Source organism: Protopterus annectens, chromosome 17.part0 (genome assembly GCF_019279795.1).
Source record: "Protopterus annectens isolate FY-2018-M chromosome 17.part0, PAN1.0, whole genome shotgun sequence".
NCBI lineage: Eukaryota > Metazoa > Chordata > Ceratodontiformes > Protopteridae > Protopterus > Protopterus annectens.
In genome coordinates, this window is record NC_056751.1 from 455,700,065 (window position 1) to 455,716,087 (window position 16,023).

The 16,023-nt window shown below is 37.9% G+C and overlaps 1 long non-coding RNA gene across 1 annotated transcript in view; it reads right to left on the reverse strand.

The window, feature by feature from the left end:
- Nucleotides 1–16,023, reverse strand: part of LOC122791303 — a 969,057-nt gene that overhangs the window by 766,921 nt on the left and 186,113 nt on the right. The window contains exon 2 of the long non-coding RNA XR_006363128.1: nt 4,136–4,237. This is a non-coding gene — a long non-coding RNA (uncharacterized LOC122791303). The remainder of the gene's footprint in view (nt 1–4,135; nt 4,238–16,023) is intronic.

The window sequence follows — 16,023 nt, forward strand, 5'->3', positions numbered from 1 at the left end:
CCCCCTGATGGTGCACCACAGGTACAAACTTCTTTGCATCATGAAGACTGCTTAATAAATATGTTATAAATAGATTATAAACCAGTTAAGTAAATTGACAGCTAGAAATCTTAAAGCATTTAAATCACAATAAGTTTTAATATTTAGGGAAGAACCCCAAGGCTCAGTTTTGGGCCATGTCTCTTCAGCAGCTTTATGTCTACATTTCTTACTGCTGATAAATATTTGATCCAAAAATTTGTAGACAATGCCAACATCTCTGGGATGTTTCCTTCTGTAAAGGACCAGAATGGAATACAATCATACCTAGAATACAATATATGGTTGGCTCAAGTGCAAGTTGATCCACGTGGGTAGGAAAAATCTAGTCTCCTCTTTTACTACAGATTGGTCCATTACTACGGAAAGTTTACAATATGAAGATTTATGAATTCTAATTAATGCCAAATTGAGTTTAGAAATGTATATGAATAAAGTTTCCAGAAATGCATTTTCAGTTATAAGAACATTCTTAGGAACCGTTTAATTTATGGATGAATTGATAATTGCTCTTAACACAATTGTAATACCAGTAATGGAATACATTTCTGGATTCTGTACTTACTCATTAAAAATTATATCATTAGCCTTGAAAAGGTTTAGAATATTTTATACGAGAGAAATCAGAGGCCTGTCAGTCTTTCCATACATAGCCAGGCTGAAAAAGCATTACTTGTTTTCTATATGTTATAGACAATTAAGGGGGGCTATAAGATGGTTTTATACATTTTTATCTAATTCTAACCTTGGTTGTCTAATGGGGATCTATTTTCCTCAGCACAAGAAACATACTAGAAATTGTAAGCATTTAGTGGATATTGAGGTGCTGCATAGAAATATAGGAAGCAAATACTTTCAGCATAGAGCAAGAAAAATATGGGAGACTAACTCTTGAAAACAGAGAAGCACATAGTATACAAGAGTCATAAATAAATTAGGTTTATTGCTTGATGTAAAGGTATATCAGTCTTGTGGAAAGAGGTCAGTAATGATCTAAGATGAAGTCTATGGACAATTTTTGAACCTCAAAAAAATGAAGCTTTGCTTGATCTTTTCCTCAAGTATTATAGATTTGAAGAAATAATAAATAATTAACAACTAGTAAAGTCCATTACTACTGTATTTAGTGGGCAATCCTAAGGAGGAAAAAAACCAAAACACAGCAAAGTATTCCAGCCTGAGAAGATTACAAATGAGCAACATGCATATGAGTAAGTGAAGGGAAAAAAGGAGAATCCTTTGCTGCACTGGGCTGACCACTGAACTCATCCTAAAGGAACTTTAAAAGGACTTGACAACTATGCAGCTATCTCAAAACTACCCAGTGAAGCTAACTACCAACAAACTGTGAAATATGAATCCACAAATGAATAAATTAAATAAACTTCCCAAGTGATGCACAGAAGACAACTCGGAGTCAGCAATAACGTGTAAAACTATTAACCAGAGTTAAATGCTTCCATTCCTAAAATTCACTGAAAGCACTTAACACGGATTAATAATGTTAACATATGACATATGATAACAATAGAACCATTATCTGACATTGCCCACATGGAAAAGCATGTGAGTAGTTCAGTAAAAGTGCTATTCATTTCAACTGGTGTAAAACTGAAAAACAGCTGTGTGAAGTAGCAAGATCAGCTCATGTAAAAGAATGGCAGTGTTAAAGACAGAACAGACTAAAATGTTATACTAATGGTTATCCTGGACTTTAGCTAGAAACTGTCCTGTGTTGTTTTGTTCTATGCAGTTTAATGAATATAGTACTGCCAGCTGACACTGCTAATTTATGCTACCTACTTATGTGGAAGCTAGAAACCAGGTTAGTGATTGGTACACTTGCACTGAGAAAGGAAGATAAAACGTATGCGCTGTGCACTACCTGTATGGGTGTGAAGGAACATTTTTCTATCAGACAGAAAAAAAAAGCTACTATGTGATGCAAAGAATGTTTTCAGTATCTGGCCTGACTGTGTGATACAAAGGGATCAGCTCCTCATTGCATTTCAGATGATCTGAATTTAATCAGTGGCTCAGACACCAGAATATCAAGACAAGGAGTGAAAAGGATCAGCTTTTGTATAGAAATCACACAGGGGAAGGGATTAGATGCCTCCCAGCTTTTAAGGCTGGTCATTTCAGGTCTACATCAAGAAGCTCATACCAAATGCAGCCCTCAGGATAAGAAGGAATATGGGTGTGACTAAGCAGACTACTGAAGGTAGCCCCCACTTGGGCAAATCTGGGAGCATGCATACTCATAGTTGGATAGAACTAATCCCCAAGATGTCTGTGGTGCTTATTTCACCATAGGATGATGGTTTAGTGGCATACTTCCTTCTCCCTTATTGACTGCCCCACTGCCAGATACCCTCATCCCTGCAGGGGTGAGAACAAACATCAGCTACTCTTACCTTTACATGGAACAAAGGGGGATTAGTGATGTAGAACTGATGGCTGGTAAGCACTGGGTTATAAAAAGCATACAAAAAAAAAAAAAAAAAAAACACAAACATTTTTATTTTGTTTTTACTATGAAGAGATACTACCAGAGTGGAACTTCTTTTATACTGAGGTGAAACTATTCTGAAAGTGGAAAACATGCCCTGTATTCGGAAGCCACTGGGGGTGTTTACCGATGTGGAGCTACTTGAGAATGCATTGCAATTATCGTCTAGAGAGTGAAGGGTAATTTTCATGGACTACAACAAATGGAGTGGGTACTCTAATCACATTGTTTTAAAATGTTGAAATTACTCAAACTAAGGGCTACTCTTGCATGTATAAGGCAAGTGAGGTTCCTCAGAGTTGTACATGTTTGTTTGCTGTATAAATGTAAATTTGCCTATGTCACAAGTGATAATTCAGTAAAGAAGTAAAGGCTATGAGCTGTTAAAAAAATATTAAACCAAGCTATTATGTGAAGTGTTAGCTGAATTAGCATTTTTGCTCAAATTACAACTTTCCTAAAATTTCATAGCCCCAAATATATTGATACAAGAGTATTTAAGCCTTTGCCATATGAAATACTGATACATATAATACATATAATTGATCACAAAAATTCTATTGCAAACTCCAGCTATTACAGATGCATTGCAATAAATCAAAATTGACTACAAAAGAAAACATTTGGGTGACATTTTTGATCATTAAATTATTTGCATTCCTCCAACTTTGATAACAAAATTAAGCTCTTAAAACAAATTTACTCAAACTAAATTAACAGCCACACTGCTGACATATGACTAGCACTTCAATACAAATCTATTTATTCTTTTACACACAGGTTAAAAAAAAATGTACTACCCATATCATGTCTCGTAAGTCAATGTTCAGCCTTTTTACATTATTGAATTTTATACCACAAACATAGAGTGACAATGAAGGATCACAAGCATATTGATCGCTAAAAATAGACTTATACCATAAATGCTAAATGTTTTAAGCTGCATGATTTCAAAGCTTGAATTTATAACTGTCCACATCAACAAGAAACATTACTATAGCATTCTACACAGATTTTCAAAATTCTCCAGTCACAGAGTAAAAGTCTGCCTTCGATTGTTTGACCCTTTATTAAAACAAAAAATATGCTGAATTCTATTCTGGGCAGAAAAATAAAATTGGAATAAATCAGAATATTACTGTTGAACTATTACAGACCTGTAGGTCTCCTGTTAAATGCATCACTTCATTACATCATTCTTCTGTTATTTGTAGGATACTGATCTTATACTTGCTGCAATAGACCTCAGTATAACTTAATTTTATATTAATTTAATGTTTTCTTACCAATAGTGTCATTTGCTTATAAATTACAAGTGTTACATTGTGTCTACAATTATGGAAAAATAATGTGAATGATTTCAGAAAAATTAACTGTGGTTAACATTCACAGTGTTTGGTCTGCAGAAGGAGAGAGCAAACGTCACAAACAGGATGAATATGACTAATGCATTTCCATCACAAACTAACTGCCACCTGCAAACTGCAGGATGGATTACTTCACTTTACTTCACTGCAGAATTTCTTGATCTAAAAAAAAAAAAAAAAAAAACAGTGTGTATAGTTTGAAGTATGCACGACTTACATTTTCCTTGCAGGCTGTGTCCGAGCAGTATTGACTCTCCTCCTCTGTAACTGAAACACACTCATGACAAGTATTTAAGAAAGCCATGTTTTGTTCATTCACCTAATAAACAAATACAAAGACATTAGTTGTTGGTTTGTTTTTGCAATTGAATAAAACAAATTTTAAAATGTCAGTATAAACAAATAAAATTAGCTTTGATTCACAGTGCAAAACGATTGACAGCACAGTGTACAGGTGTCTTCCACATCTCATTAAAAATTAGAAAACTCATGGGAGTAACTGCATTAGTTTTCACTGCAGCTGTGGTGAGTGGACTTGTAATAATGATTGAAGACTCTAATAGCAAATGTCCTAGAACAAATCAGCTACACCTATGAATAGAGTCAAGTGCAATTACTGAAATGTCCTTCATGGATATGAACAAAACATCCTTTTGGACACACTTTTGCTGAAGGTACTTTCATGTTCCAGCATTCAAGCAGTCAATGAGTAGGCATCAGTGGGTCTTTTATGGAAAGTATACAATATAAGGTTGTTAGGGTAGGTAAGTAAGGCAGGTTTTCATTTGTTATGTATGGATGGTAGGTTTGGAAGGAGAGTTGCACTGTGGTGGCTACGAAGGGGAGGCAGATGTAGTTTGATAGATAAACAAGTGGCACCAGTAAGGGTTACGCTTCTCCCGAGAGCAGAGTATGAATTATATTGAGGCTGTGTGTGTGTGTGTGTGTGTGTGTGTGTGTTTCCTGCCTTTTTGACACTACTCCATGTGTTATGCATATCTTCCAAGAAAAGGAAACCAGTCTGGTGGACCCACCTGCCATAAAAAAGCTATACAATAGGAGGAGGAAATTAGTACAAGAAAGAGTAAAATCCCAAGAAGGAAAGACATCCCTGATCAGTAACAGCAAGAAACGACGATCCCTCATAAAATCATCCAAGGCTAGTTTCGAAAGAAAAATTGCCAAGGACTCCAAAGATGACCACAAAGCATTCTTTAGCTATGTCAAGAACCTAAGTGGAAACTCACAGATCTGCTCTGAGTTAGTGCAGAATGACACAAAATACACTGAACTGACTGATATTGCCAACTTTCTGGCAGACAGGTTTAATGCAAACTTCACCCCCTCTTACCCCTTAAAGGGCCCATAACCATAGCAAAAGAATGTAGAGCTCTGGCAATCACTGACAAAGTTTAAAACAGCCCTATCCAAAGCCAAAAACACAGCTTCAATGGGACGGGACAGTGTCCCAGGCTGCGTCTTACATGAGCTCCAAAAAGAACTCAGCCTCTCTACAGGCTACGTACCCATAGAGTGGCGCACAACATCAGTTATCCCACTCCAGAAAGGTGGAGCCACAACGGACCACAGGAACTATCGCCCTATAAGCCTGACTAGCCTGGTCTGCAAGGCTATGGAGCACATCATCATGGAACTCATTAACAGAGACATTGGGAACCTCCAAACATTGGATCCTACCCAGTTTGGCTTTGTTAAGGGCAGATCATGCCTCCTAAACCTGGTGGACTTCTTTGAGACAGTTACTAAGGCTTTAGATGAGGGAAAGGAAGTCCACACAGCCTACCTAGACATCGCAAAGGCTTTTGACACCATTCCCCATTCTGGTATTATAGACAAGCTCACCAGCCTGAACATAAACCCCTATGTCACGAGATGGCTCATGGATAGAACCCACACGGTGAAAGTTGCAGGCTCTAGATCAAACTCTAAACCAGTATCGTCCCCCTGGGCTCAGTCCTGGGACCCCTCCTGCTCGGTATATACTTCTCAGAGGTACAGGCAAGCACAGCAGGACTATGGCTGACCAAGTTCGCAGACAACTGCAAACTGGGGGCCATAATTGACTCAACGGCTGATAGAGACATCCTCCAGAAGGGTCTCACTGAGACTGATACCTGGTGTCAAAATCATGGCCTCAAGCTTAATGCCAAAAAGTGCATAGTCATCCCCTTTGTTAAAAAGAAAGTACCCACGAACTACTACCTACGTGGTAGTCCCCTAAATACAGAAAATATAATAAGGGATCTGGGGACCCAAGTAGATAATAATCTCTCCTTTAATAATCATATTGCCAGGGTGGTTAGAAAATCCTTCTATGTGGCCCACCTAATCACAAAAAGGTTCACATCTAGAACAAAACAGGTTATTGTGCCCCTCTACTCATCAGACCCATCATAGAGTACAGTGCTCCATTTGGGATGTACCTTGCAAGACACTTGCAACAGCTGGAAAGACCACACAAGTACCTCACCAAGAGGATTACTGGCCTCAAACAGATGCCCTATGCAGCCCGACTGAAGAAACTCCAGCTGTACTCAGTTGTATACTGCTTACTCAGAGGTGATCTCTGCCTGACATACAAGGCCATGTCCAACCCAGAATTGATGGACATGCTCTACCTAAAAAAAAATAAATCCCCAAGAGCCACATGCTCTAGGGATCTAAACCTCACCACAATGATAAATAGGACATGCTGGAGAGATAGATTCCTGTCCCAGAGACTCACCATGTTTTGGAACAGGATTCCAATCTACATTAGGCAGAGCCCCTCATAACACTCTTCAAGAGAAACCTTGACGAGTGGATGGGAAACAGAAAATTTACCCTAGGGATCATTGCAGTGGCTCTGCTGGACAGAGGCACAGGGAACTAATCTAAAAGGGTGGCGAAAGCCAACACTTTCTGGCTAGGCTTATAGATGCCCTCGGGAAGATAGCCTAGTACTTACCTATGAACCTGTTAAGTCTGGGTATTGCTTAGTGGCAGGCTCTGATGTATAACTAGGTCAATAGTAGCAAACAGGTTTTAGTGGGTGCAGTAATTCAGAAGGTAGTGATAGATATACTTTCTTACTTTGACAGTCACTCACATCCTCCTGCTGTTGTAATGTTCATCTAGCTGTTCAACGGGGGAGATAATTGTCACTCATCTTGTATACTTGATTAAGACAATGAGGCTTGGGTGTTTAAATACTTTATTAATTACAAACATCAGGATGGATATCAGGAACATTAAACTTAAACGAACTGACTAACACACACATGCATGTTTACATCTTAACTGTTCACTACAAATGGCACTCTTTTTTTTTGCATGTTCTCAGTACTTATATGCATGTGCCTGCTGACTGGAAAGCTTCTTAAAAGTATATCACACACGTGCTCTACATCCTTCCTCTTTACTGAGCTATCTTGCAATGATAATCACATTTGAATAGGCATGCAAATTACACAGACAATAATAAACAAAGCATTCATGTCCAGGTTGCCATGCATCTAGAACTAGGTCTGGAAAAGTGACCTGATCTTGTAATGTAATAGCTAGCACTGGGTTTAGCAACAGGTACAGTCACAGGTGAATGTCCTGCTTTAAGACCCTCATGGATATTCTCAGGAACAGCAAATGTCCTCTGGAACTGGAACACTGGATAAGTCATTCTGAGAACTAGAGAGTCTTTATCACTGTCAAGATGCTGCAACACTGGATCAGACATTTCCAATTCCACCTAAATTCTATATACCTGCAATTTCACAATTTACAGTCTCTGCTCTTGACAGAAACATTTCACAAATCCAATAAAATCAAAACCTTTTGCTGTTGCATCCTCACTATTTTCTTGTAATGAATTGAGCAGTATGCTGGTCTTATCATAATAGGACTTTTGGGATAAATGCTTTTTCAGGAGTTGGGCTTTCACTGCTTTGTTGTTCTTAGCACATGGAACAAACAAATTGCTACGGATAGGTAATACGGTTCTGGTTTGTCTCGATAAAAGTCTCTGGCCAGACAAACTAAGATGATTATCACAAGGAATATATTTCCGAGATTCAGATTTAGAAAAATAGGTATTGTTTTGTTTTGATTTCTCTAACAGCTGTTTTGCACTTTGAACTATACATTCCACCAAGCCATTGCTGGAATTCAGCACTACTCATGATATGATCAAAGTCCCATGTTTCAGCAAATCTTTTGAAATGCTGACATGTAAACTGTGCACCATTGTCAGAAATGACTCTGTGCAGACAAACATGGACAGAAAACTGTCTCTTCAACTTAGCAGTGGCATAAGGTTGGGAAGTACGTCAATCTCAAACCAATTTGAAAAAGAGTATAATACCAAGTAATGTTGACCATTCCACTCAAAAGATATCCATGGCTATGGTCGACTAAGGCAGTTCAGGAATCTGGCTTAACTGGAGTGGTTCTTTTTGTTGATGCAGTTTAGTGCTATTACAAACAGAACAAAGTGAAATTTCTCTCTCAATGTCTTTTGACTTAGACGGGCAAGATATTAGTCCTCTCACCCTTCTTTTGGTAGAATCAGTTCCCAGGTGGCCACAGTGCAAGATCTTAATATATTCTTGTTGCAAAGATTTTGGCCCAATCACTTTTGAACCTTTTATGGTGATACCAGTGTCAGACATGTCTCTGTAAGGAAAATACTGCTGAACTTCTACTTGTATACAAGATTGCTTAGAAAGCCATCCTTAACTGAGGAAGTCATTAAGTTTCTGAAGAACTGGATCTGAAGCTGTGTGAGTTCTAAGCTCATCAAGTCACGTGGAAGAAAAATTTCTCAATTCCATGATTATAAAATCAGGTTTCTCATTTTCTTGCTGTTCAGTGTTTTTTTTCAGGGTGATCTGGATAAAGTATCAGCAAGATAAAGAAGTTTGCCTTTTGTGTAACACGATTAAATTGTACTTTTGCAATTTGAGCATCATACATTGCAATCTATCAGGAGTTGCATATATTGACTTTCTCTAAATAGTAACTAGAGGTTGGTCGTCAGTCTCAATTTGAATAGTTCGGCCATAAACAATCATGAAACTTTGAACATGCAAACACAATTGCCAAGAGTTTATTCTCTACCTGAGCATACTGCATCTCAGTTTGGGTTAGATGTATAGGGTACTGGTTTATAGGCTACTGGTCTACCTTCTTGAAGAATGACCGCACCAAGGCCAGACATAGAATCGTCACAAGAAAGAGTTACTGGTTTATGAACATCATAGTAACTTAACATATTCACTCCAATGGAGTTCAGGAAGTTTGACTCCGCTTTAAATGGATGAAGCCTAAGTCTTTAAAGAGAAACAAATTATGTCCTCACATTTCAAACAAATGTTCATATCTCTGAAACCATAGGGTTATGAAAAGTATAAATGGCAAACAGTCTAGCACAAGCTAGTTTTATAGTGGTTGTATTCTTTTAGTTCTAAGTCTTCAACTGAATTTTACAAGTCAGAGAAAATACAGTAGCTATGACGTGTTTAATATTTTGTAAACGACTTGCAATTTTTCAGTAACCACTCAAGTTACATGCATAACATTATCAGCATTTTATTCATCTAGTTGAAAGCTTTCATATGAGGCTCAGGTGTTTTGTGTGTTACTTGGTTGTTGAGATACTTAAAAAAAATTTATAACATAAAACCAACAACAAATCTCTCTTTATCTGCACTGGACAGAGGTCAAATATTAATGCAGCCGAGTTTGCCACTGTGTAAGCTTTAAGAAGAAATCTTTTAAAACCTTGTCCATAGCATGGTTTTGGAATTATTGATGGAAATGTGAACAAGCAATATATGTCACTTAGAGGCATCCGTAGAAGTCAACTGCAAATGCACTTGGAGGCGTCACTTGGATGCAATGAGTTAAAAGTAGGTGGAATGGCAATTCTCTGTTTCAGGACATCAAACGCTCTTTGGTGTTCTTCTGACCAGTCCAGGCCTAAGATGTATCTTTACAGGTCAGCTCTCTAAGCACTGCTGAAAGTTGTAACCGAATTACTGTGGATGAAGCTGGTACTCAGAAAAACCTCCAGGCAGTCGAGTGAACAATTCACTTTTATTAATAAACCACTCTAAAATGAATAACGCTCTTCCACATGCAATACTCATCTCACAAATGTGGGACTTCATCAGATCTAAGGTAGTTGTGCAAAAAACATTTATATAGGTGAATAACCTATTAATTAAAAAATGTGCCAGTAACATTCATTTTCCACATTTTAAAATGCCCTATCGGCATCAATATCTCATGAATATTCATGAGTATCTGAATTAATTATTAAGCATCTTAGAACACTGACGTCATGTTCCGAAGAACATACATTCCGTGTGTTCTTCATTCGCACTATTATACAAAACACTTAATATAAATTTGTCCCGATGTTAGGCTTATATCTGCCATTATATACATAAATCCCCAGCTGACCTGAGGCCATATAATGTGTTTCTAAGAAATTTTAAATACATTTAATCCTTAACCACTTCTTAATGCAAAAGAAAAGGAGAATCGATGTTGCATATACATACTGCTGAAAGTTGCCTCAAATCTGGAAGGAACTTGCCTAGATAGCTGACCATGCCAAGAAAACGTTGCATGCCTTGGACATTGTCTGGAGCTGGCATTTCAAGAATTGCTTGTTTATTGGAAGGAGCTGGTCATAAGCCTGAACTGGTAAACAAATGACCAACGCAAGTAACTTCTTGAAGCCTGAATTTGGATTCTGAGTATTCAGCTTAAGACTGACTTCACAAGCTCCGTCTAAAACTGTTTTGAGGTTTCTATCATGTTCAACTTTATCATTGCCTCCTACAAGAATATTATCTACTATATCATCACATGGATAACCAGAAAAAAAATTGCTTCATTGTACACTGAAAGACTTCACTGGCAGAATTTTTTCCAAATGGCATTCTCAGAAATCTATATCTAATGAATGGTGTACTAAATGTGGTTAGCAATGAAGATTTTTGGGCAAGCAAAATTTGCCAAAATGAACTTTTTGCATTCAAGACAGAAAAACAGTGGCCTTCTATGTAGCTCAGCTTTGACTCTGTTCTGTATAGCTACTGAAACTTAACATGCTAGTATGATAATTGGGCTTACCTTCAGGGTCTAGCTTAATGGAGTACACAACTGGGAGATTGGCTAGTTTGTCTTCAAAAAGATCAGTATAGTCAGACAGAATAGTCAGGGTGAAATTTGAGCTGTTATCCTCCAAGCTTACATGGTGGACTTTTTTATTAAATGAAAGCAGTCCTATTTTCAAACGGTCTCTGAGGCCAAATAACGACTGCACGTGTCTCTTGACTATGCAAAACTACAAGTCATAGCTGTTCTCAGCAGAGTAACATGAAGAAACTACTGAGCCTTCAGTTTGAATTTCTTCACTGCCATAAGCAAAAAGCTTCACACACTTCACAAATCAAGCTTCTCACCATCTTTTACTCTAGCAAATGTTTCTGGTGACATAACATTGTGCTTTGAACCAGCATCAGCTTTGAGCTCCGCAGGTCTCCCATTAATCCAAACAGTACAAAATAGTTCATTCTTTGCCCGCAAATTTACTGTATTCACTGATTACCAAGCACAGACACGCCATCAACATAAAAAGTAGGTCACAACCTTCTAGTTGATTCCACTTTTTACATTTGAGGCACGCACTGCTGGCCCAAAGCTAAGCACTTTTCTCTTTTGGGTTCATGATTACCACCACAATTTTAACAGCTGCCTATGAGGCTAAGTGGGGGCACATTCTTTGATTTAGCTGACACCATTGTACTTCACCAAACATGTCTGCTTCAGAGCATGCTCTAGAACTTGCTAGAAAAACTCTGGGTTTCATTGAAGCTGCCACACCATTGGGCCTGTACGTTTTAACTACATGCTGAATACTATCTACATTAACACTGGAAGCATGCTTTTCTCATTTTTAAGCATTTGTGTGTTTTTCTGTGATCTCATGAATGAGAAATCTCTAGGGCTTATTTAAAGTTAAATCATTGTCTTGAAACAAAGTTTTGTCACCGCATCATCTTTTATACCACAGATGAAACTGTCACCTCTTCTCTCAGATTACCAAATCTGCATGTTTTAGCCTTGTTTCTCTATTTGCTTATATATGATGCAAAAGTTTCACCAAGCTTTTGATTTGTGTAAAATAAGTATCTTTCCATTGTAATATTTGTTTGCGGGTTAAATATTTCTCTAAATTTATGCTTTAAAACACTCCGGGTCTTCCCAAATTTCAGCTGGCACCATTATATGGCAGTTTTCCCCCTCCCCTGCATACACACCAGGTGCATACACAAATGAATGCTCCCCTTCAATGGCTTCTGAACAAGCTTAATTAAGCAGAAACATATATGTGCGTCTTTGTCAGGAAAAGCAGCTTGTATAAAAATATACTCTTGCTCAAACACTCTCCAAATTTCTGCAATATTATCAAAACACTAGTGGACTTAGTCTGTGAAATCCTTCTGCCATGACAACAAATTATGCTTACACACAATGCAAATATGGCCTTTGTAATTATGTATGAACATGCACACACATTAGGTACTCATAATATTCAAATGCAAAAGAAACTCTTTGAAAGACTACTTTCTGAAATATTCTCTGAAATGATTGTTCTTTGTGAAATAACTAAGGAAATATTGCCCACACTTGCCATCACATTGCTTACTCAGGATACTTTGAATAGCTTTAGTTAATGCAAGCAAAGAAGTACATAGTGAAAAATTAATGGTTTCCCTTGTTTTATACATTTTATACTATTCAGATATGGTTTCAAATGTTTTTGTAATAATTTCAAATATTTTCATCAGTATATCACGGTTTTGGACATTTAATTAGAAATATGTTTTGAGTGTTCGTTTTCTATTGGTTGAGCAAAAAAATCATTAAGTGAGTTTTAGTACTTGGAATTCATTTCTGACTTGTTTGGAAGTTGTTTGAGCAGTAGGAATGATCCACTAATGTCTATTCCTCCAACTGTGTACCTTATGGTTTTGACTCTGGATCTCATTCTGATACCATGTCACTCATCTTGGATATCTGAAAAGGATGAGGAGGCCTGAGTGCTCGTTTAAATAGTTTATTAATTACTAAACATCAGGATGGATATCAGAATATTAAACTTTAACACACACATGCATGCTTACATCTTGACTGGTCACTACAAAATGGCACTCTTGCTTGCACGTGTTCAGTACTTATATACATGTGCTTGCTGACTGAAAGCTTCTTAAAGGTATGTAACACACACTGATCTACAACAACAGATTGTGTGTTCTATGGCTACAACACTCTGGTATCTTGGCCTTTATGCTTGGACTTGCAAGGCTAATCTCATGGTGTAACACAGTGTAATGTAGACTAGGCAGCCTCAGCAGAGCAGCACAAAGGGCATCAGAGCTGCTGGATAGCCTTCCTTTCAACGTGAATCTGTGGAGGTTGGAACTCTCAATATTAAGTATGCAGTTATGATTTAAAACATTGGACTTTTATTACTGGCAGTACAATAGGCTTGGCATTAGGTACAGTTTTTGCTCAGAGCTAAAGGGTGCTGCAGTTGCCAAAGACAGCTCATTACATTACATGTGAGTGCTATGTGGCTACTGGAACACTAGCTGATACTATTGAGTCAGGTGGCTTTCTTAGGATTTCTTATTCAATTTTATTTGTAGTATTAATTTAAATGTATTTCAGAGATTTATGCTTAGGCAGGTGTTTTAGAGGGAATGTGTGAAGTCATATTCAAGAGAGCTTTACACCCAGTTGAACTTTCCAGTCAACAATCCCAATAAATAATGTTCATCATGGAAGGCTGAGAACTATGTGCATAACATCATATTCATCAAAAGTCTCAAACTTGCATATTCAAAATGTGGAAAAACTATTTCAATATGTGGACCAAATGGGTGAAACATGGAACACTAATAGCATCATCTAGAAAGCTCACAAGATAGTTAAAAGAAAGAAAGAAAAAGAAAATATGAGACCAGCATCTCTCCAGTATCAGGTGTTGCCTTGTAATGAACCCCTGAAGTTGTTAGAATTAATGAGTTTTATACTAAACCCAAAGAACATTGCTTATGGGTTAATGCGCGATATTAAGGATAAAAGAACCATTCATTATGTTACAGAGTAAACATACCTATAGGATGAGAAATGCATGCTCTCAGATATCACAAGATATAACTGCAAGGCTGATCACACAGCAGAGGCAGCTGTTGGCTTTATGTTTAAGGGTGGGGAAAGACATACTATGGCACTGATTTCTGTGGCACAAATTGTAAAATAAATACCATGGGGAGGCTTGGGAGTTTCCATGGGTACCTAGCTAGGTGTATAATAGATAATATTGTAATGGGGTGTATGATGGTAGAAGTGGCTATGGGGTTACTACTGATGAAATAATTCATGGAGGTTTGCTGTTAGGTTGACTTGGATCAATATTGTTGCCGATTATTAATGTGACATTTTCTTTCTAAAATGGGGAGTACCAACAATTGAGGAGGAACTAGAGAAGGATTCCGTAACAGACAACTACGTTCTTCCATCAGGGCATAGGCATTATGAGGGGTAATGTTGGTGAGCAGCAAAGACAAACCAGAGAGAAGAGACAGAGGCAACAGCCAAGTGACTGAATGCCTCCAAAGGCTGGAGGAAAGAGGTCTCAGAAGACAAGAGGTGTGATTGAGGGGGGCTAAAAAGTGCTGCAGTGTACTGCAGGTTATGGGACTCGTAATGCTGGGAGTGTTGTGTGTAATGAGAAGAGGCAGATGTATACTTGAGGGGGCTGTTGCAGGATTTGGGTGTTGACAGCAAGTTAAGGTTGCAGGAATTGCTTTGGGGAGCAGAACTGCGGAGCAAGAAGTGATGGTATTTCAGTTAATGGTGCTTCAGTTCAGTCAGTCAGTTACAGTCTCTGGTCAGCTACAAATGCAATGAAGAGAATGTTAGCTGGTTATCCAGTAAAGTTATGGTAGGGCAGTAGTAGCATCTGAACCCCTGTGGATGATGTGCGAGTCCAAAGGAAGAAAATGATCCATTTAAATATCCAGTTGACACTGCTATAACTGTGCATGTTATTCTTAATTGGGTGAATATTAGGCAAGACACAGACCTCTGGTCACTGTGTTATACATTTATTCCCTCTCAGATCTATATTGTTGGTGGACCCAGAGCCTAAGCAACAACTCACTGGTTGCAAGGCAGAGAACTAACCCTGTCTGGATGCCAGTACATCTTAGGACAAACACAGTGCATGTGTGGACACAATTTAAATAATCAACAGTCCACATTACATCTTGCTTTTGAGGTACGGGAATAAATAAACAGCATCAGCAAGAACCTCCTATGGGCACAGGAAGGACATGAGGACTTCATGCATAAAGCGCACTAGTTGAGAGCTAATGCTGACAACGGTCACTTTTGTGCTCTCCAGACCATTCAGCACCAAAGAAGACTTGCCTTATTTTCACCAGCAACTCTCTGGCACCATTACCTGCATGACACTGGATTCCTAACTTGTCTCAAGAAAGCAAAAGTATCATGTGGAATGAAAGATTCTTCCCTCCTCTGCATTCTCAGTTGAATAAAACAAATGGATCTGTCCTAGATTAAAAAAATATACTCCCCCCAGTTATGGTCATTACTACTATGTTTTAACAGATGGTAAGAGAACACACTGTTGTGGAAAAATTAACATACAGGAATGTTTTTAAAATAATATCCACACGGAAAGCAAGCATGAAAAAGGGTAAGAAGAGAGCAAAATAAAATAAATAATTATAGGTATGATGTGATTTGGGCAGGCATTCCGACATTATTTGTGAACTGTTGCAACAAACTAAATTTAAAGATCCAGTAGGAATTGCAAGCTTAAGTATTAGACTGTTTGAAATTACTTGATTAGAAGTAAAATCCAGTAACCCCCTAGCCTTTCTCTTAAGGCAAAGGAAATTAAGAGACCTGATTTACAATATCTGAATAAAAAAGGGAACATTTTTTATAGTAAATTGGGAATGATGCAGATAACGTAAAGCTGCTTCTCCTTATCTCCTATGG